This window comes from Lepisosteus oculatus, chromosome 12 (genome assembly GCF_040954835.1).
Source record: "Lepisosteus oculatus isolate fLepOcu1 chromosome 12, fLepOcu1.hap2, whole genome shotgun sequence".
Lineage (NCBI taxonomy): Eukaryota > Metazoa > Chordata > Actinopteri > Semionotiformes > Lepisosteidae > Lepisosteus > Lepisosteus oculatus.
This window is the reverse complement of record NC_090707.1, coordinates 35,941,312-35,957,044: the sequence shown is the minus strand read 5'-3', so window position 1 is coordinate 35,957,044 and position 15,733 is coordinate 35,941,312. Positions and strand designations below refer to the sequence as shown.

The following is a 15,733-nucleotide window of genomic DNA, read 5'->3' as shown; positions in this document are numbered from 1 at the left end:
AAGAGAGGCCACAAGGGAAGGGACTGGAGAGTAAACTGTAATCCGCTTTAAGGCTTATGATTAAATCCGGAGTATGTGCCTTCGGAATTTCCCATCCTGGGATTTCACCCTCTGCTTCCATCAGTGAAGGAGGTTAGGCAAGTAGGCGTAAACAGATAACTAAGGAGATAACTGAACGCACCCAGCTCTGGCCAGAAAAACAGGAACCTGCGTTGGCCTGCCTGTTTCTCCAAAATGCATTCAGCTCATTCCACCAGTTGACTGTGGTTGTAGATTGGTCACAACCTTAAAGAAAACTATTTAAAGAAATGAAAGAAAGACGTTACAGAAAGCCAAAAAGATTACTCGTATTAAATTGACAGAGGTTTAGTGAGGTTTTGTCCACAGTTGTGTGACTTTTTGGCCAACCGCTAGGTTTGAAAGTTTTAAGTTAAAATGTGTTGAATGGCCCAGCATGGCTCTTGCTGACAGCGGAGAGGGACTTCAATTCTCAAAATGTTTGACTGCTTGACAAAAAAAAAACAAGTGCAAAAATGTTATCGCAGGGCTAATGTGATATTTGGATGTGGTTAAGTTTACCTGTTTTCACAGGTCTGTGATCTAGATCATGTTAACTTATGACTTAGCTTCAGAAGATGCTCTTTAGACATCTCCACTGTGGTTTGACTTGTTGGGATATGACCAGATGTCGCGTCTGGTTCTGTTATTGCAACACAATGTAAGGCTTATAGCAGCCAGTATCCCTCCATATGACCCCAATTATAGATATTAATTATGTTATTAATAGTAAAGGCAAAAATATATTTTTTAGATTTATACAACTGATATGACATTGCAAGAAACCATTATCTGAAATTGACATTGCTGGCCGACATAAAGTGAATCTGTTCTATTTGATGGGGAGGGGAATTCAGAACAGTTTGGCCAGTCAATACCTCCAGTCAAACTGGTGTGTGTTGTGGCCATTCCTCTTTCAACAAGGAGCATTTCTTGCAAAGCAGGCATGAGTTCACTGTTTTATTTCTGCCGCGGTTTTGAATGTGGGGCTCTTTAGACTTCGGTTCCTTTGAAGTAAAAAGGTGAACTTGCAAGTCCAGACGCCCAGCTGCAGATGTGCGAGACCACATTTTCACAGCATAGTTAGTGATGGAAACAAAGTAGGCGCTGTGCTGGTTCAGAACCAACTGAGAAAAATGCTTATGGAAACAGGGCGTTGCCATCACCTGAGGATTTAAAAGTTGCACCTGTCGTTCTGAGGATGTTTAGAATGGTCATGAACACAGGATCTCAGTCATGGTTTATCCTGAATGTTACTTATTATACATTCTCACATCCAGGCCTCGTGTTTTCAGTTTGCTTTGTCTGAATCCTCTGGCAAGCACATGAAACAAAACAGGTATGAAACGGTGGTTTACGATACTTCAACTAGTAAAAATAGATTGTGGCGAAGGCCGTAAAGTCTGGAGAGGTTTTCTTGCTTTCAAGTGAAGGTCAGGTGGCATGGAATTTTAAGCTTTCACCTAATAAAGTTCAAAAGGGGATCAGAAAGCCACCAGTAACCTTGAAGGAAGTCCTCTCTGGATTCTTTGGATTTTTAATTGCTGTTTAAACTTACAGCTAGAAGAGAAAGACTCGTGTAAGAGTTTTCCTTTCTATAAAAGTACCTAACCAGCCAATGAAAAATTTCGAGAGTGGAGCTCTTCAACAGAACTGCAAATGTCCTTTACTTTATTCCTAAAGTACCTATATTCCCTTTCTCTCCTGCGTTCTCCGACACACCTGAAGAAACATCCACCGCTGAAGAAGTAATTTTTCTTCTTCCTTTCTCCATTTTGGAGTGGAATTAACCTCTACTGCCTCTGTGTGCACTGAGGACAGCTCGCAGTCTTTGAATGCCAGGGAGCTCCCGAAGGATTTAAAGATTTGTAGTGGAATTCAGGCCTTCATGGCTTTTTTTAGGATTTGTACCGCTTTAAATGAAAAATTAAACATCTCCAGCAACTACTTGAGCACAACAAAGAAGAAAATTAAACAGAAGCAAACTAGAGCCATTAATTGTTTTCTTGTTTTGACTTGGTTTAAATCCTCCTATGACTCTTTTAAACAGGATTGCCGTTTGCAGTAAACAAGATATCTGTTGAGAAGACAAATGGGATACGATTGGCTCCCATAAGATGGGATTAATGCTATATATATTGTTTTTTCTGTACCTGATAATACATGGCGTGTAACAGCCTGAGCTGACACAGATAAAACAGAGCTGCCTATACATGTGCTTCAACACATACACCTGCTGTTCTCAAAGAAATGGCATTACACTAATTTGCACTGTTCTGTGAGCACTGTGTTGCTGTGGCAACCAGTGTTCCCCACCTGCTCCAACCTAGGCACCAAACACAGTCAGAACACAGTAACTGTATTTGTTTTCCATCCATCATTATTTTTTTTTTATTAATAAAGCAATAAAGTAGGTGGCACAGTGGGCAGTTCCTGGGGTGACATCTGTGTGGAGTTTGCATGCTCCCCCTGAGTTTCGTGAGTTTCCACTAGGTGCTCCTGTATGTTCCCACAGTCCAAAAACATACTGGTGGGTTAATTGTCTTCTGGGGATATTGACCCTGGTGTGAGTGTGTGGGTGTCTGTGTCTGTGTGTGCCCTGCGATGGACTGGTGTTCTGTCCAGGGCGTACCCCACCTTGTGCCCATTGCTTGCTGGGATAGACTCCTGCTCCCCTGGATAAAGCAGTTAGGTACATGGATGAACACAGTGAAGAATAGTGGTAAGGGCCTCTTTATTCTTATCACAAAATAATCTGATAGGGCTCAAAGACCGAAATGCTCTTTCGGGGGTTCCTCAAGGCATTTGCCCTCACAGAGGTTGAGCCCGGGTTCAGGTCACATGTGACGGATGAGTTAGTGCTTGTGACTGGGATTAGTCCCCTCTCTGCGACCCATGTGGCCTCCTGTCAGTGAGTTTCAATATGGGGGCTGGCAGTGTAGAATCCGACACGTTGAAAGATAAGTGAGCAGGTCACAGGACTCTGCCTGCCCCTCGTCCTCCCCCGTGTGCGCTTGCAGGCTCACAGCTGAGGTGCAGCTAGAACAAAACATACTAGTCTTTCAAAAACTATGTATATACATTTCTTCTGTTATTTGACTTTACCAGCAACACCTGGTTTCTTCATACTACAGCTTTTTAGTACAGAATCAGTCATGAGATTATCAAAGTGGCGCATAGTGTTAAGTGTGCACAGTCTACAGAAAAATGACTGAATTTTCTGTAACATTAACTAAATGAACCATTGTTCTTTTTGAACCACAGTTACACATTTTGTATCTTCTTAGCTTGGGGTGAATGTAGGCAAAAGTAAGCCTGCTCCTTTTCACTGATTATTTTTTTTTCACCAAAACACTAACAGTGGTTAACAAAACACTCTCTTGAAGTGAACTGTTTTGTTGAAGCAAACATGGGCATCTACTGATAACCTTTTCTCAGTCTGGAGTGTGGGATTAGGTTATTCATTTGAAGTGACCGCTTTAAATGAATTAGCTCAGTTGTTCTAAATTAAGTTGTTTTAATCTAAAAAATTGCAGCTGCCTTACATCACTTTCGGAGGAGATGTCTCTGTCATCTTTGGTTATGGTTGGCGATGATTATTGAATCAAACACTTGTATATGATGTGAAAAAACTATGAATCCATCCTGGCTGGGCATTGTGAAACACTTAATCAGTCCAATATGCAACCTTCACTTTAAAAGCACACGCCTAATAGTAAACTTGAAAAAGGACCCTACTTTAATATAGCTAGATAATGAAGTTTAAAGATTTTTTTATTACACTGTGCATATATTTGCAATTGATTCCCAGTGATTAATGAATCATGAAAGTGTTCTACTGATAAAATCAAGGAGAAGCAACTTTTAGCAGAGAAAATGCTTTAAACAACAGTCAGTAGCATGAGTAATCCTTTATAGGCAATGGGAATCTTAAAGCCCTCAATAAAAACTCAAAACTGAATAAATTGCGCAATGTGTCTTTACTCTTGTGTGAAATACAAAAATAAATGGCAGGATTTCAGGGTTACAAGCAGATCATGTTTTCAGATCAGTGCCCCAAAAGTAGCATTAGCAGCGTGTCTGGGAAAACTTCCTGTAACACAGTCCATTTGCAAGGCAGCCTTCTTGCTCCGTGTCATTTGTTTTCTAAAAAAGTAAGAAATTCCAATCATCTGCTGGTTTACATTGCTGGGTCTGCTACACTGCTGGTCTGCTGGGTACATGGCGGTCTCCGGCTTGAAATGTAAAATCAGGGTACGTTTCTGGGTTAAAGAAGTTCTTAACGTATTTAACTGACAGCTTTATCCAAGCTGACTACACGAGTAATATTACATTATGTACAGTGATGCAAACAACAGTTTTATATTACTTCTTTGGGCAGTGTAAGTTGTCTAAAATGAGGGTGTCACAATATAGCCAAGATGCAGGCGTTCAAAGCTGTAACTACAGTAAGACCATACAATGAACAGACAAAATGGCAGGGATTCTGCAGTACTAGGTAATTGTACAGTCTGAATAGGTCATGAAAAGAAACTGGAAGGTAATCAAGTTTGCAATCCTGATGGTTCCACCATTAAAGATGGATCTACAGCAACATGCAACTAGTTAATAACATAAGAAAGTTGACGGCTGAGAAGATGACATTAAGCCCATCTAGCACTTATCCAGCTGTTTCTTCAAAGATGTCAGGGTATCAGCTTTGACAGGGAACCCACATGAAGCAATTAAAACTAAAACGGACCCTCTCATTTTTCTTTGTGCTTTGAGTGTTTTCCAAGGGTCTCTTGGGAGGAGGTGCAATCCATAGGGTTCCAAGCCTGGCTTGCTTTAGAGCTCGGAGATGTTATCCACAACAGGTGGTGACCTCATACATGCCTGGCCTCTCCAGAGTCATTCCTCTTGCACCATAGGAATTCTGATTAAAAGTCAACCGGTGCCTCTTCTATTTAAGGAACGGAATGATGCTCATCTCACCCCACAACACCTGTAGGTTTTTTAGCAGCCCTGCCGACACACATTTTACAAATATTTTTGACATGATGTGAAAACGGATTTCGGTTTCCGTCCTTGAAAATACATGAGTCCGCTCAGTTTGTAACCAGATCAAAGATCTGATGCCTGCATGCTGTGTGGTGGGTTTCCAGGCATATAGTCACAGTTTACAACCTGACTAAAGATATTAAAATCCAGCATGAATCAAGTGAAGCTTGGAATGCACAGTGTAATAAATGTCAAAAACATGTGTTTAGGTGTAATGACAAAACAATCTAGCAGCAGCATTTGTAACAAAGCTTGATAGAAGCAAAAAGATTCTACAAGATTTACGGTAGATGCCCCTGTTATACCTCATTGCAGTGATTCTACAAATACCTATATGTCTGCTGTAACCAAAAAGCTGATATTTATACATTGAAACAGCAATGACTATACACATTCTTGGGAGTAATGTCTGCATTACACGGAAATAATGGGCTTGAAAAACTGTTATCTTGTAGTGTTAATATGTTTCTCTTTAAGTTTTTGTGTTGTTTTCCATGAACCTGAAATTTGGTACACCTTTAAAGACGTGGTTCACCTCATTTCATTTTCACTCATGTTCTGTTTATCCATGACGATCCTTTCTGACCTTCCCAGAAGATGAATCATCAACAAAAAGTATGTTGGGTTTATTGTTACAGGCCACATTCCTTAAACTGGTACAGCAACCACAGTGACCCACGATGTTACGGGCACAGAAAAACTAAAGCATTTGTTGTATTTTTTTACTTCTTCTGAAGGAGGTCAAAGGGTATGCCATTCCTCTCATACCAATCACAACAGACTTGAGAGAAGACATCTACAAAATGGAGCGCAACACACATCAATTGGATACAGGTTATGTTCCTCTCAGTGTTACATAAATTAACGTAACTCAGAAGGCATTGTCATCGTTTGGTTGGTGGTTAGCCTGTTGATCTGAGGATAATAATAATAATAATAACATCATTTTATTAACCCTTTACAATTTCTTGCATTAGGAATTATCTTTTCGCATACCCCAGCTTGCTCTCCATGAGACACACAGACACACAGATTGGGAGAGAGCCTGGGGTCAGAGTGCAGGGTCAGCCATCGTACAGCACCCCTAGAGCAGTTGGGGTTAAGGGACTCGCTCAGGGGCCCAACAGAGTAGGATTCTTCTGCCGGCTGCGGGATTTGAACCAGCAACCTTCCAACCACAGGCGCAGATACTTAGCCACAGAGCCACCACACTGCCCCAGATTAAGCTGAGAATCAAATTAAGCTGTTTCCAGCTATGGTGGACACAATACAAAAAGACAAAAACAGTATATGGGATCTAAAGTTAAAAGCAAACAGTTTAATTCAAGAGATGTTCTGTCAATTTGTACAATTACTCGTAACATCTCCCATAGAGAAGGGTGTATAGCTTTGATCACCACAAAGAGGTTGCAGCCAATAATCTGGAGCTGGAGAAGACTCTTGCATCAGACAGCCAATATCTTCCAAACAGGCTAGATGGGCCAGATAGTGTTCTTAAACAGTGAGCCCCACAAAGTTTCTTGAGACGATTTCCTGTATGGATTTTTTTTCCAAGGCAAGATAGGAATCCCAAACCTGGGACTGGTGTAATGAATACAATTCAATCGTTTAACAGTGCATACAACACTATGTTGAACTCTCCACAGCTTCAGAGGAGATGGTTTGCTTCGTTGGAGTCAGAGAAATCACTGTTTCTGTCAGGAAAAATTGATTTTATGTAATTCCCTCCTGAAATGGAGATGGGTGTATTCCTGTTTATGATGTGCTTTGTTTTTTGAGAGTAACTTGAAGCAGTAAGGAGGTTGGAGCTGTGGGTGCCTGTGAGATAACTTGGTAAATAGAGCTCGTTTGCTTGACTGCAGCAGCGTCACAACTCTGAATGCTCTCTTGCATCTGGTGCGATCAATTATTAACCAGGCAATAGCAGGATGGAAATTACCTTTTTCAATGTTATTGCAAACAACAAATGTGACTGTATTTGAATCCAATCATGGAAGATGCCATTTCATGTCTTCTATTTTCTTATAGTTTTCCTACAATATGTGTCTGAAATATTGTTTGACCTGCCCTCTCTGTTAAAGATGGTTGTTGTATTTTGATGTCGGACTCGTAAAACAAATTCGAGATTTTGAACAGATTTTTTCATGAACCAACAAATGTAATGTTAACAATGTTGTTGTTTTTTCAAAAAAGCATTTTATTTTTCCATGTAATTGTACTGTAGAAGGTTCAACCCCAGACAATTTGCATATGCTACGACTATGATAACGTGAAAAGCTTTTTCCAGTTAATTCAATAATAGGTATAGAATAATAATCTGAACTTTTCCAACTTCACTATTATTGCATGTGAAAATTGTTTGGGATTTAACCTGCAACATTGACTTAAAACAAAACATTGTTAACACAATGTCTACTTATTTATGGAAAAATCTGGATAGTTTCCAGAAAAGAACAAATCCTTCTACATCCGACAAAATTGTTTCCATGTTGAAGTCTATGCCAGTATAAATTAAATTAGTTATTTAATTAGAAGGAATTTACATGTATGTGCGTCTCTCAAATGAAAATATTTGGATAATATAAGCTGTTTGTTGACATGAGCAATAAATTGGTCATTTATAAGAGCATCAGTTGTGGTATTCCCAGATGGCATAGAATTGCCATTAAGAATTAACTGACAGTATTGTTTTCTTGAACATATTTACCTTCACACTGTATAACATGTGACTCCTAACAGCAGCTCCTGGCCTGTGGCATCTTTGTCCACAGAAATCGCTAGAGGGCTGGATCAGGCTGACCATTGGTTAACACCTGATAAACTCTGTAATTCAAAAGCAAACAAAACGGCAGGTTCAAGGCCCTGGCGTGGAATCCAATAGTTATAAATTGCAATGTGGGAAATGAAGCCGAGAGAAGTGGTGATGTAATGTTAGCTCCCTGTGGTTCCTCAGGTTAGGTATGTCTGTGGATTGAGTTATAGATACACACCGTTCCCTGGGCAGCTGAAACAACAAGCCCTGGCTATTTAATGGTGTTTCCTTACTCTCTGTTTAACCACAGCAAAGATAGAAGAGCCAGCTGGGAGAGGTGTAACTCATGACTCCCGTTGAACAGGGGGGTGTTAAATTATTACTTTCACAGGGTGCATTCCCTACTTCTGGAAGAAATGATTGCATACCAAATTCCTGTTGAGCAGAAGGACTGTTTGTCACTTCCCAAGATTGTACTCTTCATTGGGATGGATGAATGAAAAACATTCAGTAATGTTTATCTGAAACAATCGTACTTCCTTTTTATTATACGTCCAAATTGTTTGGGGTTTAACCTGCAATATGTATCATTTAAACCAAAAAAACTATACTCATTTCTGGAAAGATCTGTATTGTTTCCAGAAAACAAGAAAATATTTGCCAGAAGAACTAGCATAATTTAAATTGGGTCTTATGAGTTATAGGGAGTTTATTACTAGTCATTTATATAAATTTATCACTATCTTTTGCTGCTTGTCATTTTCTTGCATGATAATCCATCCATATTATTGTAGGAAAATATCCTTGCAGCAAAACTGGAAGCAAAATTCTGGGAGCAAAATGTAGTTGCCTCAGTTTCATATATCTCTCTTTGAATTCCATGGGAGAAGAGCATGGGAACATTTGTTCAACCACTACAATAATACCCTCTTATTACTATATGTTAAGGACATCACAGCTTCATGTGACGAAGGCTACAACAATTAAACTTTCAGAGCATGCGGCGCAGGTTAAGTCCTCTCTTGACATCTTTTTAGAAACAGGTGTAGAAAGAAATCTGCTTGCTAGCTCAAGCTTGTTTTCTTGCTGGAACGAAGATAGAAGTCTTTATCGTGACATTCTAGCCTAATCACCTCACCTCTCAGGTTTGTTTTTACAGTAAAACCACTTTGATGCACAAAAGAATCGGATGAGTCCCACTTTCCCAAAAAACTGATGTCCCATTTTTTTTAATCCCTAATTAGGAAGAAGGACTTAAAAAGTCACTTTACTAAGTAGCTTACTAAATTAAGTTGTCATCAAGAGGACTTGGAGACCCAAGTATACAGAAGGGCAGCACAGCTCAAGGGTGCAATGGCATGTTCCACCTGGGATTTGAACCCGCAACCCTCTGACTCAGGTTCCTGAGCCCTAGCCGCTCTTCCACATTGCTGGTTATTTCTCTGTGTCATGTTAATCTTACTGGGAGACTCTAGAAGTGAGCTTTAGAGGAGCCCAAACCAGCATGATTTTTATACTGACTGAGGGGGATGTTCGACTGGGGGAATGCGTCACTATGCGTGGGCTACAAAGGAAAGAGTAAAGGTTAATTCCATGTCGGAAGACAGAAACAGAAATGGAAACAATGGTTGAAGAAGGCTGAATGTTTCGCAGTTGAATTTGCCTTTACTTGTTCCAATTATTTTAAAACTTCTGCATTATATTGTTAGAACAATAGGATGTTTGCAGATACGTTTGAACCAAAAACCAGATCGAATGAGCCAGTCTTTGAGGAGTCTAGGTTTCACCAAGCCGGTCACAGCTATTGTACCTGCTGAAGTGTTGTTGTTCATTAGAATTTATCCAGTGTCACTTTTCCCTCATCATTCTGCTTCTGTTGTGATGAGTATCAGTCATCACTACCCTCCTGGGAAGGTTTAGACTCAGGAAGAAATCCAGGAAGCTGTGAGTGCGTCGTAATGGTAAACCCCTGGCAAATTTCCTCGCATGTTTTTTGAAATCCTAACCCATAAATTTGGATGAAAGAATTGTCATAATTTTGTGGTTGACATGTTGTCCCAGACAGGACAGGCTTGAAAGTCACTCCTAATGAAGTGTATAATAGATGTTTCACTATCCATTATCTGTCTTTCTTAATAGAATGCCTGGAAAAGCAAAGTCATTTTGCGCTCGTGGTTAAAGTGTTAGACAGGGCCGCCAGCTGCTTGAGCTACTCTGATATTATTAGGGGAGGGAGGGGGGATTTGCGAAGCGAGTCTGTGGAATTTAACGTTGATTCTTTGAGCAGATGCAAGGAAGAGGTTGAAATTATCAGAGTTTCGCCGAGTAAGCCGGAAAAATGTTGAATGTTGTTCTTTTCTCTTTTTTAAAAAAAAAAATAAATGCTAGGTTTCTCTATCAGACGGGGATTATATGAAATTGAATTAGCCCCTTTCACAGCTCTGGGGTGGGACTAAACAAACAGGAAGAGCCTTCTACTCTTACAGTAAGGTTTGTCATGACCCGTCAGCAGCTCTTGCCTGCCAAGCATCTGTTTTTTGGCTGCCATTTGGCCAGGAGTTCTGCCCAGCAAACCGCCTGCACAGGCCTCCCAGCTGGGACCCAAGACCTACTCTGTAATGGAATTAGGGCACAAATATTAGTTCTGGATGCTTTGCTAATAACAGTGTGCTCCAACCCCATACCACAGTAATCCACAGCTGCCCTTCGCTGCTGATAGAGACCCCAAAAGGGAAATTCCTTCAGCCAGCTTTATTTCTGTGCACGATGCGGGGTTTTTCAGGCTCTGTCTCGCTGTGGGTCTCTACTCCTGCTTGCCCGTGTTGAAACTTGGCCGGTTAGTGTGTTAAAACGGGTTGTCGTGTTTGCATTACGTGTGTGTTCTTTGCCGTGTTTTTTTTTCCCCCTTTCCCTGTATAACTCATTTGACACCGGAAGGACTTCAGTCAGTAACCTAGGGGATGACAGACACAAGGCCCTGAAGAGAAAAGACTGCTGCAGCAGATTGGTTGGTCAAAGCTGGAAAAAGATGAAGTGGATGTTGATGATTTTTGGAATGCCTGGTTCTTCAGCTCCTAAGTGAACAGGTTTCTTATTAAAGACCGTGTGGCCCTTTTTCACATAAGAAATGATCAGTCCTAAAGCCCAAGGCACTGTAGCATATACCTCCAGCTGAGTCTCACACATCATCTGTACAGTGCCTTATAAAACCATATACAGATTCTTTCATTCATATCTACACAGAAATAGTGCAAATCGTACATAAACCTAGGAGACTTGGCAAACATTTCAACATTTTCACCGCACTGTCTGCTCTCTTTTGTCATGTCATTCAGTGTGGGGAGGGGAAACATACAGCTACAATTGGAGTGCTGGGTCCTTCACAAAATATAGACAGAAATCCAAGCTCGGGAATACTTAGCTGGAAGAAAAGCCTTCTACTTAAGAAATGATTAGTCCTAAAGCCCAAGGCACTGCAACATATACCTGCTGTCTTCCTCCTGTCACGTGACAGTGGGTATTGCAGTTCACTTAGCTGAAATGGAAATTCGTGCTTGAAGCTGTTCCAGAGTCTCCGGATTTCTGTGATTGCATGACCCAGATGCTCATAGTGGTTCCCGGCTGCTGATCAAAGGAGGTATAATATATCAGAAGAGTCAGATCTGCCATTCCCTTTATAAATACACTCCTAGGTAAAAAAAGGTGAATCATGTGGCTCAGCACATCAACAAAAACAGGAATTACAATCTTTTCTTTCCTCTGCTTGTACCTCCTCTAATTTTTAAATAGTGGTTCTTCTGCAGTTTGTCTTAATTGCCACAAATCTTACTGTTAGCTACCATTGGTACTGATTTGCAATTTTAATCATTCTGCAAAAAAGGCCCCATTTTTACAAACACTGAAGCATATTCAAGCAGACTTGTACTAGTGGCTATTTTTGTTGTTATTGGTAATGGAAGGGCCTACTGCTTTAATATCAGGGCCCACTGTTCCAAAGAACCTCATTTTGTTTATTGTGGTTTTAGGCGGTCATTTTGCAGATGTCTTCAATGTTTGATTTAAGGCACCGCATTAAATCAAACTTTGACTCTAGGAGAAATGTCAGTCCCGTTCAGTGAAATAATCCGAGCGTTGAATTATCTGGGTGGAGCAAACACCCTCAGCTTTAACACCCATTCTGAGTCATTGATCAGATCATCTCCTGGGGCCAGGCTCTCGTTTCTCGATTTACTGTAGATGGCTTTACTAGCTTGTTCCATATTTAATGGGTCTTGTGATTAAATCACCGCGTTGCCCAGATGCAAGTATCCGGATGACAGTAGGTCCACTTCATGAAGGCTCTGCCTGTTTTGGGAGCTTTATTGAATTAATGAAAGAGCTGCAACTCAATCACATCTGCTGCTGGCCAAGTCTGCTGTACTGTCCAAGGATGACCTGCCTCCATTCTGCAGCTGCCGGCAAGAGAATTAGCTGTGGAGTGGCGATTCCACACGTGTCTGATGGGGTAGAGGTCAAGGCTCAGCGCTTGGCATGACAGGACAGGGGATCACACTTGGTAATGCATGCAGTGTGACAGGAAGCAGTATCCTGTTGACAGGGTACTGTATATCAGGTTGCATCTCAGAAAATCCTACCGTGGGCACAGAAAAGCATTCTTCTATGGTCAGTCCAAGCTGGGGAAAATGTTGCAGTGAGCGGACTATGTAGAACAACCCTGCATTGAAAATCTTCTATACTTTACTTTAGATCAGCTAGGGTGTCTTCTTTGGTCACAGGATTATAAGTGATTATTCTACAGACTAGTATTATACTGTAGCGATTCCAGCACTCCTTCTCCTTGCTCCATTTCTGAATTTCTAGGGAGCCGATGCATGTATTCTTTCTGAGAAGGCAATCCGAGCATGGATGTATCACAGATAGGGAAAATCTTTTTAAATCTCTGGGCCTTTTGCATCTGTAGACTTTATTCTGCTGTAGTATTACATCACCTTCCTCAGTGTGTTCCAGACTCTTGTGTTCCAGGTATCAGGTGCAGTCCTGGGAGACCTTCGCAGTTGCTGGCCAGAGTGCTGTTAAAATGGTGTTCAGCCCTGTCAGTCGTAATATGGCAGCAGAATTTGATTTTGTTCAGGTTAGCCGATTTCACATCTGTACTGTGTAAAAGTGTGTATTTTTCCAGAGGATCACGGACAGGGAGGTAGGATGTGGTTTGTCAACAAAACTGAAGAGCTGAAATGTGTGTCACGCTAAACTCTTGTATAAAATCTGTTGAATCCAGTTGTGATTTTGCGGCTTTGCAAATTAAGGGGGTGGCTCCAGGTGTGCTTTGGAGCTTGCTTTTTAAAGTAGAAAGGAAGCAACACCTTACTCTTACCATGCAAAAAATAAAACTTTTTGTTTTAAAATGTTAATTGTCTAATTCCACCCACTGTACACACCCAAAGAATCTTAATATTTAAATAGTCTGACCTTCTCAAATCTCAAAAGTTAAGCAAGACTAGGCTTTGTGGTGCAGGTTATGCTGGTGTACCAGTAGGTGGCGATCTTTTGAACCAGCATTTCCCAACCCAACCACCACTTTCCTGTGGGTGGTGCCATCAGAGACGTTAAGCCAAGATCCTGACTACTTGGTCATTAAAGATACCGTGGCACTTTTCAAAAGATTAGTTTCCTGGCTAACATCTGCTCTTAACTTGTATAGCTGATTCTTCCAAACATTCCCCTTTAAATCAATTGATGAAACAATTCCTCATTCCCCTGTTGAACCGCTGTGTAGTGGGACTGGTAGTGCTGTTTGTTGTGCTATGTGTCACCCAGGTGGGTGCCGTGCTTGAATGAAGCTGGAGCTGACCGAAGTGGGTCATCTTCTATGTCAAAAGCACTTTGGGATCCTTCAAGGATGAAATTATTATTAGTCATGCTATTAATAAGACAATTCATTGAAAACTGGTGATATATGATTTAAGCTGTTAAATGTCAAGCCTGGTGAAAATGAAGCCAAGTGCTCTTTAGCAGTGAGTCAAGGTTTTGAGTGGATGCTGAACATCAGTGAACAAGGTGCAGATGTGCAGGATGTTACTCTAACTGGTGTGTACAACAGAGCAATTGAGGTGGAGGTCTAACAGTGCTTGGTTTGGTAGTGTGTAAAGTCACTTGGACCCAACTTCTGCTGTACATGTGGGCTCCACCTGACATGACAAGATCCCAGCAGGATAAAGCACCTCCTCATGCTGCTTGGTGCAACGATCTCTGGTGAGACGAGAATATGACGGCTGTAATTTCAGTTACTCAACTCACAAGATGTGGACCCCATTGAAAATCTGTGAGATGAACAGAGATGACAGGTCACATTCAGGGCTCAGAGACCCAGATGGGTTTGTCCAGGATCTGCAAGTAGTGGGGACACAATCCCACAAGACAGTATCTGCAAACTAGTGAAAGCAAAGCAGTGCAAAGCATGCATTGCAGATGTATAGCTCATATCGCTTTCTGCATTTGGCACTGTGTAAGAGTGGGCTTGTTCTCTTAAGGCAGTGAGTCGGCTTCTTTCAAAATATTCTGTTATCATCAATCTTAATGGCTTATAAATCAGACAATAGTCATGAATGTTGCTCTTAGATTGGATATCTAGTATCTAAAGAAGTCGGTGTTTTCTGAAACCCATGTCAGACGCTTGACCCATGTCTTTTCCTAAATAACATAGCCACCACTGTTTGAAAAATTGAATTATTCCGAGATGCTTCTCAATACTGAGCCCCTACGTAGACTGACTTTCCTCAGTTACTCTTTTATGCTGTTCTATTGGAGATATCAGAGCATTTTGGTGTAATTGGGATTCCCCCTGTAAATCTCATTTTCCCAATTCTGCACCTGTAGTATCCTATAGAAGCAAGTTCTAGACAGGGGTTTTGAGGCTTTCTGGTGACTTCAGGAGAATCTGTAGCTCTCTCAGGCAGCTGCTTTGTCAGAGCACACGCATGCTGCTAGACTTTCACAGTGGAGCTCCTGTTGATGACAGATTTAAATGGATGTACCTATTGTCATGTCTGTTCCGTAAACAAACAAAAAATGACAGTCATTTTCCTCGTAACAATCTGTTGGATTTGTTGCAGTTGAAAGTGATGTTTCTTTTGATGCTCACTGTATTTATATACAGATTCCTTGCTTGCTTGTGCATGTCACCTTGTGTTTTGAAGCACAGCTTGGAATGATTAACAGAGATGCAGATGAATCTCACTACAGACATCTTGTTAAGCATCTTGTGAATTAGAAAAATGTGTTATATATTGCTTGTACATTCACACCTACATCATGAGTTCTGTGCTGTTGAAGAGTGGAGTTGAAGGATAAAAATCATTCTTTTTTTAAGATGCTCCTGTTTATTAAATGGCTGGATATCCGACTTGAAGAATTCACAGGCAGACTGTGGATTATTTTACTGAACTAAGTAAACGAGACAAGCATTTTTGTTTTCATTTTTGCAGGGGATGAATATTGTGTACAATACTAAAAGTCAAAGGAGTAATTAAGATCAGACTCTGAATATATAAAAGCACACCCGTAGTTCTTTTGCGAATGTTTTTTTCATGAAAACTGGATACTACGCAGCACGTGAATTTTTACCCACATTTCAAAAAAATGAAAGCAAATTTCAAAACCACGAAGAAGCGATGCAAAGACAAATGTCAAAACTTCGCCAAATGTAGAGTGAAGAGGAGGGCGTCATACAACTCATTTCATATTGAGTGTTTGCATGTCATTCCTACGGAGTGGCACGGGTCATACAGTTCACTGCGTCTTGCTTCGTGCATTGTTCAGTTTTGTGTGCGTTCTTACCTTTCGTGTAGGAAAATTTGTGATTTAGACTTTAGGTCCCTAAAGGTC

General features: G+C 40.8%; 1 protein-coding gene across 4 annotated transcripts in view; it reads left to right on the top strand.

Moving 5' to 3' along the window:
- Positions 1 to 15,733, top strand: part of pard3bb (par-3 family cell polarity regulator beta b) — a 313,361-nt gene that overhangs the window by 294,719 nt on the left and 2,909 nt on the right. The gene's annotated exons all lie outside the window — the stretch shown is intronic.